The 23,578-nt window shown below is 34.0% G+C and overlaps 1 pseudogene; it reads right to left on the bottom strand.

The window, feature by feature from the left end:
• LOC123848849 (SNW domain-containing protein 1-like) overlaps window positions 1-23,578 on the bottom strand; it is a 43,936-nt pseudogene that overhangs the window by 853 nt on the left and 19,505 nt on the right.

The following is a 23,578-nucleotide window of genomic DNA, read 5'->3' as shown; positions in this document are numbered from 1 at the left end:
TATCTTTAGATTTTTCACATTTTTATTTCTTTTTTTCTTTTCATTTTTAAACACAAATCTTTGTCATATTGCAATGCTCAATGATTCTGGTTTATTCACAGGTATTTGTGAATAAGATTCTTTGAATTTTAAATGAGTAAGTGGAAGGTGTTTGTTGACTGGCTGTCTTTACCTTTGGATGAGCAGATCAGCAGCCAGCAATGACACTGAGGGACACACACATTTCAGAACACAGAGGGTTGCCTTCCTGGAATCTGTGTTGGATCTTTTCTATTTGCTCTGCCATCTCTTTTTTAGACCCATACACCCATTATATCAGCCACAGCTCCTGCTAGTTCCCATAGACCCTTGTTTCCTTCCCCTTGCCCCTTCAGGTCTTCAGGTGACCTGCTGATCATATCTCCTTGCTGTTGCTAGCCCTAAGTTATTCAAAGATTTTATTTATTTATTTGATAGAGAGAATGAGAGACAGAGAGCATGAGAGGGAGGAGGGTCAGAGGGAGAAGCAGACTCCCTGCCAAGCAGAGAGCCTGATGCGGGACTCGATCCCAGGACTCCAGGATCATGACCTGAGCCGAAGGCAGTCGCTTAACCAACTGAGCCAACCAGGCGCCCCAGCCCTAAGTTATTCAATATCCCTAATTGGTTTCCATTAATTCTGTTGGCATCTTTGTAATTCGTGTCTTTAATACACTTGCCTCCAATACTCTGGTGGAATGTGCCATATGTTTCTCAATCACACAAAAGAGCTGACCTAGTTCTGTTAAGATAACTAAGTCAATTTGCAAAGAAAAGAAGCTTGCCTTTTTTTTTTTTTTTTTTTAATTTGAGTTTAAATATCTGGCTAGAAGGCATCTTACAAGGCAGATAGTCAACTAATCCCCCCATTTCCAACCTAATTTTTTCCTCTTCCTCTATGGTGCATGCATTCTCCCAGAACGAATGCTCTGGAGTACTGCAAATAGGCTTGCTCTGTCTTGGCTTCAGCTCTCTCAGAACATTTTCCAGACTGGATCTTCCTCAGCTTTGCTTCCACAATGGTTTCTGTGAGACTTAGTAGGAGAAGAAATTATTGTATTTGCTCTATTTACCTTTTCAGTTTAGAACATCTCTCTTCCTCCAATTTACTTTAAATTGAGACATGTCATTTTGAATTTTTTTTTACTTTTTATGTACTTTTAAAAATATATAAAAGGCTTAAGAGGCATAAAATGTGATCTTTTACAAATATAACCTCTGAAAATTCTAATTTTTACCCCCTCCTCTTTGTCTTAATCCCATGTACCTCTTATTTGTATTAATTTCTTCTTAAAATAATTTTTACCATAAAAATAAAGATATATCAAGATATATTTTATACAAACAATATATGTATACATAATTGTGTCTTTTTAAAGTAAAAATCCTTGCATTACTTTATTTCAGTTTATTGGTTTCATTTGATTTAATTTTATGTTATAATCTATAGCCTATTGTGTGGAGATATATCACATTTTATTCAACCTTTTCTTTATTAATGGGCTATCAGGCTGTTTACAATATTTTTCTATTGCAAAACAAATCTGTATTTGCAGGTGTGTAAATTCAGGATAGACTATCAGAAGTAGGATTTGCTGGGATAAGTTGTAAATTGTTATAGAGAGACAGAAAGATAATCTTGTTAGATGTCAAATTGATCTCTGCAGGAGTTGTAGGAATTTGAACTCCTACTGACTCCCAACAGAGTGTTCTGTCCAGTTTTTGTATTTGTGCCAATACGGTAAGAACTTGTGTTTCAGAGTATTAATTTATATTTATTTTATTTGAAAGAGTTTGATTATTTTTCATAATTTAAAGGTCTTAAGAATAATCATGAATAGAGTAATAAGTAAAAAATAAATCACATACAAAAATTCTTTAAATTGGTGGTTATATTAATTCAAATCATGGAAAGATATTCATGTTATATTAAGTGATAAAAATCTTATAAAGAAGCAAACTATTATTTGCCTTAAAAGTCTGTCTTTTAAGAATGTGATGACCACTGTAGAGCCTTTCTTAGAAATATGCAGATATAAGCAGAAAGAACATTAATATTTTTATTAAAATTTAATTTAGTTAATCTGTAGAAATAAGCTTATATTTTTTACAAATTTAACATAATGTTACTTATAACTACATTAAAATTTGTTCATTTTTAAACATACACATATGCACATGTTTATCTGTGTATAACATAAACAATAAAACATATGAACTAAAATGTTAAGCATGATTATCTCTACAAGGTTAGGATCAAAGATAATCTTACACTCCTCTTACAACTTTATATGTATTTTTATTTTCCTACAATGAACATCTATATCTCTTATAATAAGAAAAATAAATCTTTTTATTTTGATAGAAAACAGTTTGTAAGAGTTGATATCCCTGACCGGATTTTTCTAAAGACTTGAACTGTTAAATAGAATGGATCATATTTCAGTGTTCTTCTATTAATTATTTTAAAAATTATTTTACTTTACATCTTCAGAAGACATGACTATAAATATCAACTGAATTTTAGGAAAAAATTTTTTTCCTAGAATTAATCAACAACATTCTAAAGTTTGTACTATACATACTCTTGTTATTTTTTTCCAATTTGTTTCTGAAGTGTTTAGAAAGATGAATTACTACTTAAACAGTTGTCTTTTAGAATTTTCTTCTAAGTTTTTTGAAAACAGGGTTAACCTGTTTCTATTCGTTTCCTTGGAGCTTAGCTAAATATGTCAAAAGTATTCAATAAAAATACTTAAATTAATAAATATGTAAGTAAGGAATCTACACCATATAAAACACATAAATTGTGTTAAATCATTACGTAATTACAACTTCTTTTACCAATTATATATCTCACAGATTAGATAGCAATGTTTTCACATATAATAATTGCTCCCACTTAGATTTCCAGACATTCCTGACAATGACGAGACACACATTTCACTTCTCAAAATACACAAACTGGGCTCTTAAAAAAGACATTCAATAAAACATTCATCACATTGATAAGTCCCAGGTAGCTGGTTTAATTGAGACATGATAGCTTCCTCAAACAACTCTTCTTTAAACTCCAGTCTAATAAACCAACCCCTAAATGGGTCTCCATTTTACTTGGGATTTTAATTTCTCTTATTTCAAGGCCCATTGGCCAATTCACACCTTACACCAACGTTAAAAATACTTCACCATTCTCCTTTGCTATATTAAAGAGGGGCATATCTCACCTCCATACGCATAAATACTCATTAATATGTATTAATTAATTAATAACATATCCTCCATCTTTTTAGATTTTTGGTACATACTTTCCTGAGATCCATTAACCATAAATTGTCCTATGGTCCTAGCACCTAACCATCTGGTATGGTACTCATATGAGCCTAAATTTCTATCACCCAAAACACCTTCCTTAATATTTAAGTTATAAAGTATAGATAATTTAATCTGTGTTCTTCCTTTGATACCCTCCAAAATATTAAAATTAGTTCTTCAAGGCCATTCCAATAGTATAAACTACTGAAAGGAAGACTAAAAAATAATTTAAAAATTTAAAAATTCCTTTCAGTAAATTAAAAATCATATTCAGAAAGAATAAAAAAAATCCAGTACCATATCTTATAATGATAAACTAGACAACTCATCTTTGTAATAATACATGTCAGAAAAAAATCAGTATCAGACAAAAACCTGTCAAGTGTGGCTGCACACTGTTCTATCCATTGTTGGTGTTATTATTACTGGTCAGGGTGCTTTCATTGATTTGCAACTCAGATACCTAAACTCTCCAGTAAGCCATCATTTCAACCAAACATGACATATGCTGAAGCCTTCATGCCATGGAGTTAGGCTTATACAAGCCTTTCAGGCCAAAAACCTCTCTGACTTGCCCATTGCTATAAGAGTATAAAAAAGTGTTGATTAAATACAGCATGCAAGATATCATTGGCAAATATGGCAAGATGGGCATCAGTGAGATTTTAAGGCATACATAATATTCAATGGGTGGAGTAATAAATGTATCAAGAGTATACAGGGTCAGCATATGCTTAATCTTTTGAGAATTTTGTAGAAAGATGAAAGCATTTGGAGAATAATTTGTGCTTAACAAAGAGATTTTCCCCTAAGAGACAAGATTACATTAATATGAATGTTGTTAGAAATGATCTCATAAATTGTAGGACAGATGATCTGGGAGAAACCAGAATTAATGGCAGAAGCAGGGTGTTGTGGAAAGAAAGAAGGATGATGTCCAGAGTGGTGATCCTATGTGAGAAAAATGATTTTGAGAAGAAGAAAATGATTCCCTCCATTCTAAGACAAGAAAGAATTCTATGGACACACGTCTGCCATTAGATTTGATGGTTGAAAAATGAGAAAATATGAGGAAATTTAATTTATCAGAGACATAAAGTAACTCATCAGCTAGATGTGTATATGAATGGAGTTTGGGATGAAAGAAATAGGAGAAATGGAGAAGCACCCAAAGTGTTAAGTTTGTCCTTTGGAAAGCAGATAAGAAACCTAAGAAAAATGTTCTAAAAAACCTAAAAGTATTGAGAAAAAGTTTTAGGTTAGCAATTCCAATGGAAATACGCATACATACACACACCCACACACACAGACTCACACACACACACATAACACCCCAAAATCTATCTTATGCCTATAGAACAATTTTATTAAAATTACTTAGTGAGATGGAGTAGGAAATGTTTTCAGTGTTAAACATTGTTTTTTTGTTGAAGCAGGCATGTTGGAGCTATATGGGATAAATATAAAATTAGAAATTTGACTTTTGACATGCTGTCGATATAGAGACAAAAGTTAAGAAAAGTATATGGCATGACTAAATAGTTTTAAATTGCCAAGTATTTAGTGTTGTGATATGTATGTACCATACCTACAACATAAGTGTCCAAAAGTTTGAGCAAAGGAAATTAACTATAATAAAAGTTGTCATTTTTCCATCATGAAAAAAATGCTAAAATTTTTAAGTCATTTTCATTGTGAGGGATATCCCATGTGATTTTTACTTCAGAAAGTTAAATCTCTGAATATACAGATCTAATTTGCATTAAAATAGTTATCTGCATTGCTATTTTTGGCAGTCTTAACTGTCAAAAGGGCGTCATACTGAATGGCTATTTTTTTAATTACAATTTGAGTACATAAGCTTTGTATAATTGTAGTAGAGCTATATCCCTGATGTCTACTGAGTTGCAAATCAATGAAAGCACCCAGACCAGTAATAATAACACCGATACTAGATTTTATGGCAATTGTGGATCAACTTTTACTAATACAGTTATACAGGTTGACATAGAAATGATTTTATAGGATTGAAATTTATTGTCAAGTGCTAGGAAATCTATGGAAAACATTAGAGACCATTTAAATTCAAAGAAACACAAGATAAATTAGACTGCTAACAAGTAGAAATTACTTAGCTGTCTATGAAGGACTTTTCAAAGTGTACTTGTAACAAAGGAATTCACACAAGATTGTTTAACTTGAGAGCATACAAGTGTGAATTCAGTATGGCATTGACATGCAGTTTATTGAGTTAACAAAATCACTACTGTATAGAGAATATGTGCAAAACAGGTATTAATGGAAACATTATTCTGCAAATAGGTTTTATGTGCATGACAGGAAAGGCAACATTTTTCAGGCCATATAAACATAAAATTGATGTGGTCCTTATAAAACCTTTCTTAAATCTTTTGTGACTTTGAAATTGGTTATAGATTTTTAAGCATGTGAATCATTTATCAAATATTTTTTTTTGAGCACCTACTATATAACAGTAACTGTAGGCACTAGGGATGCAATGGTGAACAAAAGAGACAAGTTGCCTTTCTTCGTGTAATCTAGTGTGGCACCGAGAAAATGAGCAGACAAATAACATCTCTCAGGTGATGACAAGTGATAGGAGAATTAAGGCAGCTAAAAGGAATAGGGAATGGCATCGGAGTACATCAATCAAATACTTAACACTGGGCCACTGAAACTGCATGGAGACAGAAATATTGGCAGCAAATCAGGGTTTGTCAAACATTGAAATTACTGCATTGCCTCATTAACCGAATGGCTGAACAGTGAAGAGAAGTTATGTCAAAGAAGGAAAAAACTACTGAACTAGACTCTTGCAATTGAACAATCAATATTCAAAGTCCATTTAATCTATTCTTACAGCTGATCTCCCATGATCCTGATAGTCTCAATAACTATTATGATTTTATAATATTTAAGTAAGTAAAAGCTACATATTTTGTACAGGTCACCTTAAATCATGATAGAATGAAGCTCCTTTGGTCTCAATGGGACATGTTAAAACATGAATATACCGAAAGCAGTTTTATGGCATTTTGGCTATTCTGCACAACCTATGTGTTTAAAATATATTACCTTAACACAAAATCTTCCTACTTTGTCAGTTATACAAATGAGACTTGATTATCAGCATCACATACATTTAGGAAAGAAATATTTAAAGCTAAAATCAGGTAAAGTTATGTTAAAGTGATAAAATTTGTAAGGAGGTGTCATGAATTGATTTATGAAACATTTTTTCCTTATATTTAAAAGACATATTATTATTTCTGGGTAGGGAAAGGTGGAAAGAGGGGAGAGGGTAGGGAAAGAAAGTCATTTTCTCTTCAATATTATCATAGGAAGAAGTTTGTATTTCCTATCACCTTCCATCTTGAGAAATAAAAGGAGTTATTCAATTATAAAATAACTAGCTATTCCATTTAATCATACTCTTCCTGAGGGAACTCACATTATGATTTAGAAATTTTTCTTTCTGTTAACTTTTTGGTAAATTTGATGTAAATTCTGCATGTGTTTCTTATATATAGTGTGGGGTAGGCAGAAAAGTTGCCCACCAAAGATGTTCATAACCTAATCACTTAAATCTGTGAGTATATTACTATGCATGGGAAAGTGACTTTGCAGATGTGTTTAAGTTAAGGATGTTGAGCAGCAGGATCATCCTGGGTTATCCATTTGGGCCAATCCAATCACATGGGTCCTTAAAAGCGGAGAACATTTTTGGCTGTGGTCAGAAAGACATATGACAATGGAAGCATGGTCAGAGAGACACAACCTTGCTGGCTTTGAAGATAGAAGAAGGAAGCCACAAGCCAAGGAGTGTAGGTGGTCTTTAGATGCTAGAAAAGGCAAGAAAACAGACTCTCTCCATTCCCTCCTGAAAAGAACATGGCCCTATTGATGCCTTAATTTTAGCTTTCCATGACCTATATCAGACTTCTAACCCTATAGGAGCTAACAAATTTGAGTCATTTTAAGCCACTGAGTTAGTCATAATTTATCACAGCAATAGGAAAACAGTACATTTTATTGGGGGCATTTTATATCTTTCCCATTGCCTTGGGAACATGGATATAAGGAATAGAAGAAAAACACTTGGTAAAAGATACAACAGTTTCTATAGAAATAACGGAAATTTCTTTCCAAATTAATATATTTTTCTTATTTCTTCATGATTCTTTCTAAATTGAAAAAAAATGTAACCATAACTAAAGCAAATACCACATACTTTAGTGCTATTACACCAGAGGAAATAAGTATATTTTCATACAGTATCATAAGTGGGTAGTAGATGGCTCATAACTGTCTTATAAAAAATTGTCTAAGATGCAGTAATATCAGTGTTTGCTATTTTGTAATTAATGGATTGGATTTAAAATCCAATGAAATATTTTTGAGATGTTCCTTTTATATGCTTTCATTGTGCTATTATATTTGTCACAAACAATAAGAAATGAAATTTATACCAGACCTAAGCAAACAAGACAAGGTGAAAAGATAAATTAATAATTATGTGTTGAAATTCTACACAATATTATTTATTTTCTAGTAAACTACTCAAATATACTTATTTGTTAATCAAAATAGACAGGGACACCTGGGTGTCTCAATCAGTTAAGCATCTGCTTTCAGCTTGGGTCATGATTTCAGGGACCTGGGATCCAGCCAGGAGTCAGGCTCCCTGCTCAGCAAGGAGTCTGCTTCCCCCTCTGTTTGTCTCCATCCCCACTCACCTGCTTGTGGACTCTCTCTCTTTCTCTCCTCTCAAATATATAAATAAAATCTTAAAAAAAGTTAAAATAGACAATTGCTATATTTAATCCCTAGCTGGTATTATTTTTAATTTGCCCTATGGAAATGGGAAATTCTTAGTGAATATAAACACAGCTCTGAAGCAATAGTTCTATCTTTAATTCTTTGTTATATATTGAAATATTATCTGTAAAAGAGAAGACTAGTAAATTTGGATTACCCCACTCCCAAGCTAATAAGTAACTGGCCACTATTAACATGGCACTCAGGCAAAGGTCATTCAGCTAGTGAGTGTGGGGAGAAAAAGGATAGTCAAAAAATGGATGTGCTAAGATATTGTGGTTTTATAAAGGTTTGTGGAGTATCCAGAAGAAAGCATGTAATTGATCAGAATTAATTTCACATCATTTAAGAGAGATTTTTTGAGCAGAGCACCAGCAAAAATCTGCTAAGGGAATGACGTATAAAAATGTTAAATGAAACCAAAAAACATAAAATAGGCAGATACTCATATGTGTTGGCAAAATGTAGTTTCAAACTGAAACTGAAAAAAGTATGCATGGAATGGACAGAAACAAATTAGAAGATTACTTGGGATGGATCAATCGGTGGCATGAAAAAAAATGCAAATGCAAAAGCATCAACTCAAAACTTTTTGCTAATTTCAAGTTAACCAGGCATCAGTATATCCCAGTTATATCCCAGTACCTCCTCCACTTTGTCCATGTGAATTTGGTTCAATAACATACTATAAATGATGAATATTAGATAGAATTAAAGAAAAAAAAAGAATCCCTGTCAACCGCTACTGTAATGAAAGGAGCAGGTAACAAAAAGAAATGATCCTCTATCAATCTTTCAGGGCACTTTACTACCTACCCCAATAATAAAGCACATTTTCAGGTGTTCAAAACAATGCCTCAAAATCTGATGTAAATTTGTTAAATTTCTGCTCATTTTTATGCTCCGTTCTAATTCTAGTACCTATTGATTCGGACTTAGGACTGCTTTTGAAGTTAGGCAAGTGTTGTTTAACTTGATGTCAGTATCTGTTCCAGACTTAACTCAGCTCCATAGAGGCAAGGAACAAAGAGAATCTGAGTAGATTCTTTAATAAAATAGGTTCTTTGTATACAAGTAAAGTGTAAATATACAGGAGGAATATCAGAAATATAAAAGAAATGTCAAAACAGAACAACTTTTTGATGTAGGTATCACAGATAAAATTTTTGTTAGGGAAAATGTTGATGAAATGCCTCTGAGTCCTCAAGAAAAACGTTATCTGTCCACTCACAGATTTATTAATAAAAGTTCCTTAATATCAACCTTATATATCCAACAAGCTTTCCACAGTATGACAAACAAACTGCAGGTTTTATAACTTCTCTAGGTTTAGGTTATATGGTTCTTTTGGAAATAAGTATAAGCACAGTATATTTTCAACTATACTTTTTAGATTTCCTTAAAATTATGATATAACTCTTGTATAATATCTGAGTCTTGGTGAGATATACTGTAAGAAGTATATATTCCAGGGGCGCCTGGGTGGCTCAGTCGTTAAGCGTCTGCCTTCGGCTCAGGTCATGATCCCAGGGTCCTGGGATCGAACGCTACATCGGGCTCCCCGCTCAGCGGGAAGCCTGCTTCTCCCTCTCCCACTCCCCGTGCTTGTGTTCCCTCTCTCACTGTGTCTCTCTCTGTCAAATAAATAAATAAAATCTTTAAAAAAAAAAGAAGTATATATTCCATGTAGCTATGTTTAGAAGAAACATCAGTACGTCAAAATATAAGCTAGAGAATACTAGGTCCCCATTTCCTCAGGGTGATTAATCAGATCAGACCTGAGCCTCTCAACATAACTGTTCATTTGTCCACCCTCAACACTTTTTGTCCCTCTCTGGCTTCATCATACTTTGCTGGAAAAAGGCAAAAACAAAAACAAAATTATTTTGTTAAATCCTACCTTCCTATTCTGGACCTGACTGGTTCTCATTTTATTCATGCTGACTGTACTTTAAATTACTTATCAATACCTCTAGTAGATGAGTCTTCCTCCAATTAATGCCAGTACATTTTTCAAGTTCATTTGTTTCTCATGCTCTTATAATTATTTTGTACTTTCCCCTCTCTCCTTAAATTTTTAATGTCTCCATCCTCACTGTTACTTGATGAATCTGCTTTCTATTTCATTGAGAAAACAGAAGCAATCAGAAGAAAATTTCCATACTATTTCCTTGAAAAAAAATCCCTCAGCAACTCTCCACTGTGTTGAAAGTAAGTGCCACAGTCCTGTTAATGACACATAAGTCCATATATATTGAGTCTGCGGCTCTCTCTGCCCCTCACCCCACTCGTGCTCTCTCTCTCTCTCTCTTTCTCTCTCAGATAAATAAATAAAATTGTAATAAATAAATAAATAAATAAATTCAGATGTTATTATAGGATTTTTATGGGAACTGCAAACTCAATTGTCTACATTTCCAATATAGTTTACTTTCAGCCTTTCCCACTAATAGTAACTGTTTCATATATATTAATATTAATATTTATGTATAATAGCTTATGTTTTACACATGGGCATGGCATTATGGTGCTACTAATTTGATATTTAGACAGTATACTTATACATACATAGAATGATTTCTGTATAAGTGAACTCTTCTTAATGAAAAAAATTAAAAATCATTATACTTACACAGGAAATTAAATGTTCAGAACATAAATGAACACTGGCGAACTGTCAAAAAGTTTTCTGAGCCATTATGTTGTAGTTTGAGGTAGTTTGTCCTTGAGTTGAAAAGACAGATGATTAAATAATTAACTACATTACTATATGATCAGTGCTATGATGAATGCATGGTTCAAATATAATATTTGAAATAAATCTATGAGAGCAAAGTGAAGTGCTTTCCAAAACTGCTATTTATTAAACAGGACTTTGAAAGAGAAATGGACTGGAGAACTAATTTCCTGAGTCTACTGTGCACCACCCACCATTTTACATATGATAGAATCATTTCCAAAAATGTTATCTAGCAGTTATCTCAAAAAAGATTAGAAATAGACTTCTTGACTCTTCAAGCTGGGGGCAGCAGATTATAATTCCTATTCATAGGACCATGTAAATATTTAAAAATATACATACCTTTTAAGAATATATAGAAACATACATCCATTGTATAAAACTTGAAATAGAAAATAGCTATTTTCAACTAGTTTTTTGAATAAGACTGTCTCATATGAAGAATAATAAATTAGATAGAAAATAGCTAAAAGCAGTTCAAATATTTAGTTATATTTCCACAAACATTGATTGAGCCCATACAATATACCACGAATTGTGTTAGCTACTGGTGATAAATAGCAGTGAGCAAAACAGATAAAACCCTCGCCTTTACACTAGAATGTAGAGGAACATAAAACTTTTTAAAAGTGCAATGTAATTTAATAATAGTATATTAATAATAATGATGCTAATGATAATAGTAGCCAACACTTATGTAGCTTCTGATACATTACAAGTACTTCATGTGCTTTATGTAAATTAACTCATTTAATATAGTTGGTCAGAGAAGGTAAGTGCTATGGGGAAACATCCACAGGGCAAAGAGAAAGGAAGTGTCTATGTTAGAAGTGTTCATTGAAAGGAGGATGGCCAGGCAGGTCCTCACTGACCAGGAGACATTTGACCATGCAGATACCTGGGAATTTTCTTCTTTTCTTTTTTCTTTTCTTTTCTTTTCTTTTCTTTTCTTTTCTTTTCTTTTCTTTCTTTCTTTTTTTTCTTTTCTTTTCTTTTCTTTCTTTTCTTTTCTTTTCTTTCCTTTTTTTCTTTTCTTTTCTTTTCTTTTCTTTCTTTCTTTCTTTCTTTCTTTCTTCTTTCTTTCTTTCTTTTTTTTTTTTTTGAGAGAGAGAGAGTGTGTGCAAGGGGGAGTGGGGTTGGGGGGTAGGCAGAGGGAGAGAGATAATGTTAAGCAGGATCCACGCTCAGTAGAGAACCCTAAACAGTTTTAGATCTCACAAAACTGAGATCAGGACCTGAGCTGAAATCAAGAGTCAGTGCTTAACTGACTGAGCCACACAGTTGCCCCTATCTGGAAATTTTCTAAGCAAAACTTTCAGATAGCTGCATGGTCAAATACCCGATGTTTTCATGGACCATCGGTGAAGCCTTGGCTGGAGAAAAGGCGGAACAGTCAGAGATGGAATAAGAGAAAAAAAAATGGAGTAACAGGCTCAATATATATGGACTTGTGTGTTCTCATTTTAGTCACGCTGACGCTTAACCTCCTGAGCCACCAAGGTGCCCCTGTAACATCTGAATTTAAGATGCATCTTGAAATGTGAAAAAGCTTCCCACTAAATGACAAAGGGGTGTATTAATTTGAACAACTTTTCTGTCTTTTCCTTTTTTTTGAAAAATTCCTACTCACAACACTTCCCACATGGCACAGATTTTAACACTTTTTTTTCCTGGTGCTTATAGATAACAATAAGCATGTGAGGCATCGGCAGATGTCTTTATAATAACCATGAGGATGTGGAGTGGGGCCTCTGGTCAGGGTTGTGGGTGCTCCTCCAATCCTCAGCTGTTTGATGTGTAAGCTAGTTGCTGGGTCCCAGAGGTGCCAAGACTCTGCAGGGGAGTGTTTGATTGACAGGAAGATATTTGTGTCTGTCTGTCTCCAACTCAGCAACCTACAAACTTCCTGGAAAGCTAGGCAGCTAGGAAAAATTTTAGGATTTTGCTATAGGCATATATTATTTCCTTGCTGAATTTTCCCTCTAAAAGAGAAAAATTGTGATGCTCCATGGAGTGTTTAGATTAAATTTTAAAATATTACTTCATAGTAAGAAGGAGTCCCTCAATTCAGCTCCAAATGTATATCCAAATATGCTTCTTCCTTTAAGAATGATGGCTTAAGGCCCACCAAAGCAGACCATAATTTCATTTTGTTTACAACTGAATTAAAAAAAAAAAAAGTTTTGTTACAACATGGATTTATGGCTTTTTTCCTAATTAGGTGTTAAAGAATGCCCTGGTAGAGAAAGACCTACATATATAAATTTATCTTCTAATTCTTCTAATGTTGTACATATGTATGGATTTTGGTTATCTGTGATGGTGTTGGGACTCTTTCCAACCCATAGTTTTTAATTAATATTCTACTTATAGATTTAAAGCCACTCAAAACTAAACAAAGTCATATGAAGCAACAAACAAATGTCAAATCAAGTTAATAAACAAAGTAAAATGCTATAGTAATAGTAATAAAAAGAACCACAAGGAATCAATTTAGATGAGATCAGATATGTATTACAAAAGAAAACATTGAAGATAATAGAGATATATTTATCCCAATCACTGTACACAACAATACATTCTTGGCACAAAATGGGATGGGTGATTATTTTAGGCTATCCCTGTGTACTTGGTTATAAGACAACAAGTCATGATGTAAACCCAGATAGTTTAAGCCTAGAATCCAATCTTAAACACTATACTCTATTATCTCATTGACTCTCAGATGACTCAATTTTTGTTTCCAAATTGGTAGAGTAGGGCTCATTTTTATTCTCAGATTTTTCTTTTTTTTTTTTTTAAGATTTTATTTATTTGCGAGAGAGAGAATGAGAGACAGAGAGCATGAGAGGGAGGAGGGTCAGAGGGAGAAGCAGACTCCCTGCCGAGCAGAAAGCCCGATGCGGGACTTGATCCAGGGACTCCAGGATCATGACCTGAGCCGAAGGCAGCCGCTTAACCAACTGAGCCACCCAGGCGCCCTATTCTCAGATTTTTCTCATTTGAATTAAGTCACTGTCCCACCTAGAGAATTTACTTCCACATTCACAAATACGTAGTATGGCAATTGGTAAGAACAGGCATAACACCACTGGGAGAAAGACCCTTGTTATTGTTTCTCTTACCTCATGGAGGCAAAAAAAAAAAAAAAAAAAATCAAGGCTAAAATAGAACACCTGTATTTTTCAATTTAATCTTTCATTCAATATTTATTGATCACTTACTGTGTTGCAGGAACAGTAGTAGGTCAAGCACATACCATAATGATAAATAAAAATCACATATCTTTTCTCCTGGAATTTATATTCTAGCAGGCTGATAAAAAATATATAATCATATAAAAATGAATAAAACATTTCCAGATATTTTAAAGTGCTCTTTAAACACACACACACACACACACACACACAAGCAAACACTGATCCAGTAGAATGTCTGGGGTCTGAGTTACTTCTAAGAAAGTCTTCCTGAGGATGGAGCAATTATGCTGAGACCTGAAAAGAAAAGGAGTCAGGCATGCAATGCTTCAGGGTTGATATTCTAGGCAGAAGGAAAAGTAAGTTCAAAGCCCAGGGAAACAAGAAAAAAAGCCACAATGGCTGGGGAGTAGTGATCAAGGAGGAGGGTAGTTTGAGACAAGCTTGAAAAATCAGGCATAAATCCAGTAGTATGGAGCTTGGTATGGGAGGAAGAAGTTTGGATTTTATTCTGAGTGTAGAGACAGTGGAAGATTTTAAGCATAAAAGACAAAATCTGTTTTATTTTTTAAGAGATAAACTTAGCTTCCATGTAGAGAGTCAATTAATGTGGTTGGGGAGGAACAGAAAAAGCACTTTGGAAGCTACACAGAAGTTTAGGCTAATGGTGGGTTAAGGAGATACTGGTGAAGATGAACAGGAGTAGCCAGGCATGGAGTATGTTGTACATGTGTATCCAATAAGACTTTCTCACATACTTCCTACTGAATTCCCTTAGTTGACTATATTCTAAAGGTTTTCACAATAAACAGTGTAAGTGAAGAGGTGAATGTGATGCCAAGAGCAAAGGAAATATACCTCACGTAGTGTAGAGTTCCTCTATCATGCTAACTCTACTTTCTAATAATCATTCCAGTATCATTGACTGGACCTGGTCTCCCTCTACTACACCTTATCTATCCCACAGTGTCAAAACCAAATATAAGAATATGACAGGCAAAGAGAATGAAAAGGACTAGATCTAAAGTGAATGCTCTTTTTGGGGACTTCATATTTTGTGTTGGAAATAAAAGCACAGTAGAAAAACCCTGCATGCCACTGTATCATAATATCTTTCTATAGTGCTTCAACATCTAAGAGGAATAAATTATTCCTAAAAAGTAATAAAACGAAGTCAACATTTAAATTTATCTGTTGAATGGGCATAATGTAAGCAATCCAGGTTATTTCTCTTTTAAAGTATGGATCTTGAAATGTTGCCTGGGTGGCTCAGTCGGTTAAGCATCTGCCTTTGGCTCAGGTCATGATCCAAGGTCCTGGGATCTAGTCCTGCACTGAGCTCCCTCCTTAGCCAGGAGTCTGCTTCTCCCTCTGCCCTCCCCTCACCCTGCTTGTACTCTCTCTCTCTCTCAAAAATAAATACATAAAATCTTAAAAAAAATAAAGTATGGATCTTGAAATTCTCTTTGTGCTGTAATTTGAGCTAAAGTCAAAGTTTCATCGTGCAAGATGAGAAACTATTTCATAAAATCTTACTCTCTAGGGGTGCCTGGGGCCTCAGTTGGTTAAGCATCTGCCTTTGGTTCAGGTCATGACGGGGAGAGATCCCTGGGATTAGGGACAGCGGTGGCTCCCTGCTCAGCGGGGAGTCTGCTTTTCCCTCCTCCTCTGCCCTTCTCCCTACTCATGTTCTCTTGCTCTCTCAAATAAATAAATAGAATCTTAAAAAAAAAAAAAAAACAAACCTCACTCACTAATCTTACACCTACCACCTATTATTTTCTAAGATTCTTACTTAGTTTCCGCAACTTGAAATAAATTAAAGATGGCCACATTTAGTAAGGATTAACTTACAAATGCTATTCATTGCAGATTATCATACTCTCTGTCTATAATAAAGAATATTAGTTCAGATAAGGAATGTGATTTTTACAAACTAATGAATTGATTAGGAAAATTCTCCTTTCAAATCAGACCAGAAAGCTGCATTTAAATTATCAGCCATAGCATAAATGAATAATACATTGGTGCATAGAAATAATAAATGCAAACTCATTTCTATGTTTATTTTCATTTTCTGTAGTAAATCACAGCATCTGCTATTGATTCTTCAATTTAATCTTCACATTTATGTGAACTATCTCTTACTATTGACTACTATACAAAGAAGTGATATTTGTCAGTATTTGTAGGGACCTACAAGGACCTAGCCATCTTATACAATAGAATCTAAAATTATATTTTTGAATCATGAACACATATAATGGGATTTGTAGCAAATCAAGCATATTTTATGAAATATAATGATACAACCTAATAATGTAGATCAACACAATTCTTTTTTCCCTGACTTTCCTATAAATGTCGGGCAGGAGGCATGACTTAAAATATCCTTATGATTTGTGATTCTAGTAGTGAAAACACATCTCATTTCAATAAATGCCCCCCTTTTCTCTCCCTTGTGCCCTAAATTACATCATATACTTTCTTTTTCTTCCTTCCTTCCTTCCTTCCTTCCTTCCTTCCTTCCTTCCTTCCTTCCTTCCTTCCTTCATTTCTTCCTTTCTTCTTTTCTTTCACTTCCCATTTTGTCTTTAATTTCTAGTTTCATTGCATTAAAATAAATTTCAACTGTACTGATTCCTTTGGGAGATTTATTGAGGATTTTTCTGTGGTAAGTTTTTGTTGATGCCTCACGGGCTCTCTTTTTTCAACTCTATTGAAATATTATTGACATATAACATTGTTTAAGTTTAAGGTGTACAACACAATTATTTGATAAATGTAATGTATATATTCCAAAATGGTTACCACAATAGGATGAGTTAACATATCCATCACCTCACATAGTTACAATTTGTGTGTGTGTGTGCACGTGCACGCACATGTGCATGCAGTGAGAACTTTTAAAATCTACTAGGTGATAAAAAGAATCAAATCAATCAATAAATAGTAAAATAAATCTACCGAATGATGAGCGAATGATCCTCCTTCTAACATATGGTTAGAAGATCTACAGTAGCCTAACACTATGGCACAATACCTATGTCTTTCACCTCAATATCATGTAGATATTGATCATCTCACATTATCACAAGAATAAAGGTGAGTACAGTAGAATAAGATATTTTGAGAGAGAGACCATATTCACACAACTTTTATTATAATATACTGTTATAATGATTCTATTTTATCATTAGGCATTGTTAATCTCTTACCTTGCCTAATTTATAAATTAAACTTTATGATGGGTATGTATGTATAGAAAAAAAACACATGGTAAATATAGGGTTCATTATTATGTGCAGTTTCAGGCACCTACTGGGGGTCTTGGAATATATCCCCCACAGATAGGGTGGGGCTACTGTAGAATCTTATATTTTCTAAAAACCCACAGATGTTTAACATCTAAACATCTAAACAAAGATATTTAGATCTTACTCCTCTTTTCTACTCTTTTCAAAAAAATAAAATCAAGAGGTTAGATTATGAATCAACAACTAGAAAGAATTTTGTTATTACATAAGTCAGCTGTCTCATTTTACTGATGAAAAACACTGTGCCCAAGTAGCATCAAAAGTCAGTCATTGGGGCGCCTGGGTGGCTCAGTTGGTTAAGCGTCTGCCTTCGGCTCAGGTCATGATCCTGGAGTCCCGGGATCGAGTCCCACATCGGGCTCCCTGCTCGGCAGGGGGTCTGCTTCTCCCTCTGACCCTCCTCCCTCTCATTCTCTCTGTCTCAAATAAATAAATAAAATCTTTAAAAAAAAAAAAGTCAGTCATTAATAGAGTTGGTTCCACACACTCACACTGCAATGATTCATAGTGAATAGATGGCCCTACCTAACGAATGAGCTGATTGAAAGCACTTCACATGTTGAAGCCGGATAACCATCCCTACATATTACAATTACCTTTGCTTTGCCATTGCTTTACTGTTTACTATAAAGCCTTCTTCTAAATGACCGATTATGTGGCATCATTGTAGACCTAAATAGAAAAGCCTGATCATTGTTGAGTAAAACATTCTTACAGCTGGAAGAAAACAAATCATAGCATGGATCTCTGTTAGATCTTCATCTAAATAGGGTACATTATTTGGCAAACCTGTGCTAATTTAATCTTGGTGAATAAAAGTCTTAAATGTTATTTTTAAAACTGAATCAATATGTTTAAAACATTTCTGGCAAGTAAAAATGTCTATGCACGGTGCATGAAATTGCAAATTATTTATAGACTAAGTTCTTACATTTGTTTCTGAGAACTTTCAGTCTTTTCTCACTTAAAATCCAGGACCCAGAAGCTATAATATTAAGTTCCATGTACATCTTTTTGAAAACATCTTTTCCCCTTAGTATTCATTTCACATCATCCTCATTCAATCAGTGAAGTGGTCTCAATGTATCCAAAGTTAGACCTACATATGCAGTTCTTCTACACGTACACTTAGACATGAGGCAGATTTTATGTTGTTTTCTATCATTTTAAGTATCAAAGCTAAAAATAATAGATACGCCTGAATTCAACTATGTTTATTACCTAACTATAACTAAGTCTATTACCATTTAAGAGCATATTCAATATACACACTTATGGAGAAATGATGGAGGTCGTTCAGTAAACATTAGAAGTAATTTATTTTATCCTACTTCTTTTAGGACTATCTGGGTAATTGAGTTGATTATAAATTTATGTGTTATACAAGTTATACATTATGACAGTATTTTCTTTTAAAATATGTGAACCTTCTAACTTAAATGTAAAGACATCATTCCTTTTAAAGGGAATGTATAAAAGCATTACAAAACAGCAGTTTGAATGGGAAATGTATGTAACTTTACTGATGAGAGACCATTAAGTATCTCTCAAAGCAGTTGATAACATCTTAGCCAAAGGGATTTAAACAGAAAGGATAAGTGAATACATACATTTGTTAGAATACCTAATCACATTCACATTTCCAAAATAATTTGTTACCAAGGGCATTTAATGCCCTTGACTCAAGTAACAAAATTGCAACCAGTTTTCAGGTATATTTTAAAACATTCTCTGGCACGTACATTTGCAAGCATATCCGTTATCATCTCAGGAAACAATGATGATCTTTAAATTTCCTTTAGAAAGGGATTTGCTAGAAATTGTATTCCAAATGTTCTAATGTTTATAAGCAGAGGAAGTTAAAAATACCAGTGTGGAATAAAACAGGAGAAAATTTTATTAATGGGGGTAAGCCAAAATCTTTATATCTTCAAAGGGTTTCTTGAGGGTTCTGTTGGTATCTCACTAGGTGATCAAATAGATATTGTCAGAATTCTCTTCCACTTGCTTAAGATGAAGACTAATGACAAGTACTAACCAGAATGTCAGTAATTATAACCACACCCTTCTTGAAGAGCCCAGATTCCATTTTGGCTTTTATGGTTTATCTACGGGGTGCTACGTACTTTGTACCCATTGGAAGATGAATGTGATGGCCCTAGAAGCTGTTTGTATGCAACTCCATGCTATAATTCAAACATTAGATGCACTGAGGAGACATGACAAGATGAGCGATTCTGCTCATATAATGACTAAATATGTCTAGTAACTCACAGAACTTTTTTTTTCAACTTCTGTGACTAAGAAAACATTTAGATCTGAGACTGCAATAATTAAACACAGATTTTTTTTTCCCCAATCCTTGCTTGATATTGACATAACTAGCAATGAGTTCCATGATAGGGAGGCAAATAAAAGTATGGAAGATCTGAATATCTTCCAGGCAATCAGGAATCATGAGGAAAAAAAATTAATTTACTCAAGTTAAGTGAGAGTTAATTATCATAAAGAATGAGAATTTAAACATAAACTGTTTTAGGTAACTTATGTATGCTTTCTCATCTAATAACCAAGACAATTCTATTTAACAGATACTGGAAATTTCTTGACTTCATACTGAAACTGAGAGGACTTACGCATGAGCACATGTATGAATTTAGAGCTCAAACTCTTTATGACAATGAGCTGATGTCTAGCATAGCTAAATGAATGTTGTGAAAAGCTCAGTAAAAAGATCATATCTAGAACTCAGAGGTTTGGGTATCGCATAAACATACTTTAATGAATATTCATTGACTTGAAGGAGTAGTAAGAATAAAGGCCATATATTTTGCAGCAGTAAATGTCTGAAAAAATACTTTTCTATGGTAGAGTTGAATTATTTCCAATTAAGCCAGTAAGTGGTAAGAAGGCTAATATTCCTGAATGAAATGTATGTACAACTAGTCTTTGCAACTTTTTTCCTGGCTAAAGATACTATATGAATTTTGAAGGTAAATGATAAAATGAGTGATTTTTTTTTTTATTACTCACTACCTCGAACTTACATGATCTTCACTGCCCTGTTTTTGTTTTTTGAGTATTATGGAACTTTTATTTGGCTAAACATGGCTCACTAGATTTGCCAAACTAGTGCTCAGCTATATCTTTGCAACAAGCGATATGCCAATGTAATTGTTTACAAGCTGGTATGTGCAACATTGTTGAGATCCATCATGAGCTTTAATAAAATGCCTTAACATTTTATAAATGCCATGCTGCTTTTCCTTTAAGTCACTATTGGCTGTAATATGAAATTGACAGGATGTGAATATATTTTGGCCTATCCAGGTTTTATGTTTAGGTAAAGAGAAAATAATAGTGACTTTAATTTGACAAATAATTTTTGATTTTGTATTACATTTTAGATAATGTGCTAAGAGCTGGACAAAGTGAATGGACAAAATAAAAATGAAGAAAAAAAGGAAGGTCTTCCCTCATGGAATGTATATTCAAGTATGGGGAATAAAACAAACAAAAATATGAGGAATAATTTAATTACATTGAAACAGCTTATCTGCCCATAAACAAATAAATGGGTAAAGAAAGGGTGATAGATATATACAATGGAATTTTCAGCCATAAAATAAAAGAAATCTTGCATTGTGACAACATGGATGGACCTTGAAGGCATTATGCTAAGCAAAATAAGTCAGAGAGACAAATGCTGTATGATACCACTTGTATGTGGAATCTAAAAAACAAACACATACACATACACACATATAAATTCATAGAAACAGAGAATTAGATGGGGGTTTGCCAGACGTGGAGGGCAAGGAAGGGGCGAAATGGGTCAAGGGAGTCAAAATGTACCAACTTCCATTTATAAAATAAATAAGTCACGGGGATGTAATGTATACTATAGTGACTATAGTTAATTTTTTTTAAAGATGTTATTTATCTATTTGACAGAAAGAGACACAGTGAGAGAGGGAACACAAGTAGGGGGAGTGGGAGAAGGAGAAGCAGGCTTCCCACTGAGGAGGGAGCCCAATGCGGGGCTCGATCCCAGGACCCTGGGATCATGACCTGAGCCAAAGGCAGATGCTTAACAACTGAGCCACCCAGGCACCCTTATAGTTAATTCTATATTGCATATTTGAAAATTGCCATAAGAGTAAATATTAAAGGTTCTCAGCACAAGAAAACGTTCTGTGGCTATGTATGTGACAGATATTAATTGGAATTATTGTGAGGATCATTTCACTTGGTACACAAATACCAAACCATTATATTGTATACCTGAAACTAATATAACATTGTATGTCAATTATACCTCATTTTTTTAAAAAATGGGCAAAGTATTGAAGAAGACATTTCTCCAAAGAAGATGCGCATATTGTCAGCAAGTATATAAAAAAATGTTCATCACTAACCATCAGAGGAATGTAAATCAAAACCACAATGAGATACCACTTTTTACCTAGTCAGGATGGATCTTACTGTGTAAACACTATAAAAAACAGTTTGGAGACTTGTCAAAAAATTACAAATAAGATATCTACCATTTGATCCAGCAATCCCACTCCTGAGTATATACCCAAAAGAATTGAAATCAGGATCTCGAAGAGATATTAACACTTTCATGTTCATTGCAACACTATACACAACAGCCAACATTTGAATTGAAACAACCAAAACGACACAAGGATGAATAAATAAAATGTGGTATACACATACAATGGAATGCTATTCAGCATTAAAAAAGAAAGACATTCCGAGATATGTGACGATATGGATGGACTTAGAGGACATTATACTAAGTGAAATAAACCAGACACAGAAAGTATGACTCCACTTACATGAGGTATCTACTATAGTCAAATTCATAACATCAAAGTCCAGAATAGTGGTTACCAGGCAGTTGGAGGTGGGAGAAAATGAAGAGTAATTAATCAGCAGGCATGAATTTTCAGTTATGAAAGATGAATAAGTTCTAGAGATCCACTGTACACATTATACCTATAGTCAAAAATAATGTAGTGCACATTTAAAATTTGTTAAGAGGCCAGATCTCCTTAAGCATTTTTATTATAATAAAATAAATAGAATCAGAACTGACAGAGATTGTTGTGTGTTCATATTCCTATATCATTTTATTTATTTATTTTTAAAGATTTTATCTATTTATTTGACAGAGAGAGCACAAGCAGAGGGAGTGGCAGGCAGAGGGAGAAGCAGTCTCCCTGCTAAACAAGGAGCCCAATGTGGGGCTCGATCCCAGGACCCTGGGATCATGACCTGAGCCAAAGGCAGATGCTTAACCGACTGAGCTACTCAGGCGTCCCTCCTATATCATTTTAAATAAAATATTTATGAAGCTTTATATGAATCATACTCAGATTTGGATGACGGTAGAAAACATTTATATTAATGTGTGTGCATACCCATGTAAGATTTTAATGTAGTAATACAACAGTGAGATTGTGAAGAATCTCAGATGTAAGTTGACACTAAATTTAGGTGAGAAGCTTATTAACTTGTCAGTGCTGCCCATATAGCTCACAGCAGAGCTGGTGCTAGAGTAGATCTTCGCTCCTGATAGGGCCTGTGTGGTGTCCTGCAGTTAACAATTGAAAAATATATTATGCAAGCACCTTTGATAAGGTCTATGGCTACAGTTGTTTTTAATGCTCTCCATTTCTACTTACATAAATCAAGGAAAATGTCATATTCAAGTTTGTATATGACAGAAAGTATGCCTGTCATAACAATTTGTTTATTTATTTTTTAAAGATTTTATTTATTTATTTGACAGAGAGAGACACAGCGAGAGAGGGAACACAAGCAGGGGGAGTGGGAGAGGGAGAAGCAGGCTTCCTGCCGAGCAGGGAGCCCGATGCGGGGCTCGATCCCAGGACCCTGGGACCATGACTTGAGCCAGAGGCAGACGCTAAATGACTGAGCCACCCAGTGCCCCAATTTGTTTGTTTAAAGAAAAATGAAAATGAAAAAAATCCTGGTTGCCATTTCAGTGCTCTAGTCATTTACTTTAGATAATATGTTAAGTATTAACATTTTAATTAAAAAATACATTTTAATTGTTCTGGTATAATTTAATTTTAAACTTAATTTAAACGTAGGAAACTCTTGTTAGAAGTTTCTGTAAA

This window comes from Mirounga angustirostris, unplaced genomic scaffold, assembly GCF_029215605.1.
Source record: "Mirounga angustirostris isolate CCGP_5_RB_7025 unplaced genomic scaffold, mMirAng1.0.hap1 SCAF_2, whole genome shotgun sequence".
Lineage (NCBI taxonomy): Eukaryota > Metazoa > Chordata > Mammalia > Carnivora > Phocidae > Mirounga > Mirounga angustirostris.
Note: the sequence above shows the minus strand (reverse complement) of the source record. Positions and strands in the feature narration are given on the sequence as shown.